This window comes from Pygoscelis adeliae, unplaced genomic scaffold (assembly GCF_000699105.1).
Source record: "Pygoscelis adeliae isolate BGI_AS28 unplaced genomic scaffold, ASM69910v1 Scaffold34, whole genome shotgun sequence".
In the NCBI taxonomy this organism is placed as follows: Eukaryota; Metazoa; Chordata; class Aves; order Sphenisciformes; family Spheniscidae; genus Pygoscelis; species Pygoscelis adeliae.
Window position 1 is genome coordinate 4,997,857 of NW_008824658.1, and position 2,614 is coordinate 5,000,470.

Below are 2,614 nucleotides of genomic sequence, written 5' to 3' on the forward strand. Positions count from 1 at the left end.
CCATGAATCATATCCAGTCTGCTGAAACCTCCAAGTGATAAAACAGTTGAAAAGACTACTTTATTTATAAAACACATATGGAGACCTTAATCAAGCCAGGAATGAGGTCATTTCTGCCAATTAAGTCTCACTCATTCTGCAGTTGGAAGCAATCAAAACAAAGGCAGAATTATCAATGGCATGTCTATGTGCTGCGGCCCCAGAAAATACCCGTTGTGCTGGGGCTACAGTAAATCACCTCTCACCGCGTGCCGGGGAGGCTGGTGCCCTCAGCTCCCCTGGACCTGGGGAGGAAAGGAGGGCTTAGCTTTTTTACCTAATTAATGGGTAGTATTTTCAACATATGCTATCTAAGTCTTATTTTAAAGCAAAAGGCGGTATTGTAACTAAAAGGCAAAGGGATAGTGTTAACTCCAAGCCCCCATTTGGAACCGGTTTATGTCTGTCCCCACTCCAGTCCCCTGGCACTTGCTGGAGCTGTCAGAGGGGGTTTTTTTGCCCAGTGCTATTTACCCGGGTCAAGGAAGTTGCACTCGTTGCCTCTTGTTGAAATATCCCCATTATATGTTATTTGTCCTAGTGGTGACCAAATGGTGAGAACTGCTCTCACGCAAAATAATAAGAGAAGCACTGTGGCTATAAGCATAATGTGCTTTATTTAATATTAGACACAGAATACCTGTCAGTCAACATTTAAAAAGGGCATGAATTAATTGGCTTAATGTAATGAGTGGTAAACTGACAGTAACAGTACTTTGAACTCCTATGCAACTTCACACATAAGCCTGAGACTTTGGCTGCACATTAATGATCCTCCCAACATCTCTATAATTATTAATGTGCTAATTTTAATTAGGAGGAAAGTGAGGCACAGAGAGATTTGTTCCACGTGGATGTAGCAAGCCCATTTATCCTGAGCAGCTTGTAAGGTGCTTTAAGTCAAATCATTCCTCTGCCATTGCAAAGCGAACGGTGGAGCCAAGAAATCTGCAAAAGGACTTAGATGCCCAAGCACAAAATTATGATCTTCGAACCTCCCTGACCTTGCAGCAAGCATCTATAAACATCTGTGTTTTCTACATTAAAGTTCTCCAGATGTCTACAATTCCCAGAAGTTCCCTACTCCTCTCTGTGCAGTGCAGCTCAGGGCTTATCTCACACGTAAACTGTGTCGGCATCTGCATAGGAGGCTTCTCCACCCATCGCCCCTGCAGCGCCCAGCCTGGCAGGCACCCTCACGTGGGAGAGGAGCACCCTGAGCTCCAGCCCCAAGCCCAGCTGAAGTTTAGGAGCTGTACACAGAGACCCTGTCATGGTTTAACCCCAGTTGGCAACTAAGCACGACACAGCTGCTCACTCACCCTCCCCACCCCGGTGGGACGGGGGAGAGAATCAGAAGTGCAAAAGTACAAAAACTCGTGAGTTGAGATAAGAACAGTTTAGTACTTGAAATAATAATAATAACAACAACAATAATAAATTGCAATGGAAAGTAAAACAACAAGAGAGAGAAAGAGAGAGGAACAAAACCCAGGAAGGGGAAAAAAAAAACAAACGAGGTGATGCAACCGCTCACCACCCGCCAACCGACGCCCAGCCAGTCCCTGAGCAGCGATCGCTGCCCCCCGGCCAACTCCCCCCCAGTTTATATACTGAGCATGACGTCCCATGGTATGGAATATCCCTTTGGCCAGCTTGGGTCAGCTGTCCTGGCTGTGCCCCCTCCCAGCTCTTGTGCACCCCCTCGCTGGCAGAGTGTGGGAAGCTGAAAAGTTCTTGACTTAGTATAAACACTGCTTAGCAACAACTAAAACATCAGTGTGTTATCACATTATTCTCATGCTAAATCCAAAACACAGCACTATGCCAGCTACGAGGAAGAAAATTAACTCTGTCCCAGCCAAACCCAGGCCAGACCCCCTCCTCCGAATGCCTGAGGACCCCATCCTTCTTGTGCACCATGTGGGTGCACTATCACCAGGTGTGATATCTCATCGCCAGAGGTCAGTGGCACCAGGGAAGGCTGGACACCGGGGCAGCTCTTGCAGGACCTGCGATGAGCGCAGGGGAGAACCCACACAGCACACAGCCTGTGCGCCCTCCTCCAGCAGCACAAGCAACCAGCACGGGGACAAGGAGCCCTTTTTGGTGCTGTACCCTGTGAAATACTGCGGTGGCAGGGGTGCGGGTGGCTCCACCCCAGCCCTGGTCTTTCCTTCACCTCTGGAGGCTGTGTACATGTCCCAGCAGGTCGATGTTTTTAACTCTTGGGGAAACACTGGGGACAGGTGATGAAAGCTGTTCCTGCGAGGTGGAGCCGTGACCCAAGGACGACGCACGATTCCCGCTCCTGGTGTGGAAGTGAATGGCCGCCAAGGAGAGCGTGTCCTTCCTTCTCTGCTTGCCTGGGCTTTCCTCCTGCCTGGCCTCAGCATGCCCTCGTCAGGCTCAGGATACCACCTCATCCCAGGCATTTCCTTGCTGCAGTCCAGCATTTCATCATGGCTCGTGCAAGCACAGGATGCTGGTAGTTACTGCACTGTTTGCTCCACGGCTCCAGCAGCAGCAGGACTAGCGTTTCATAGTGCTTTACACCAGTAAAAATACAAGACAC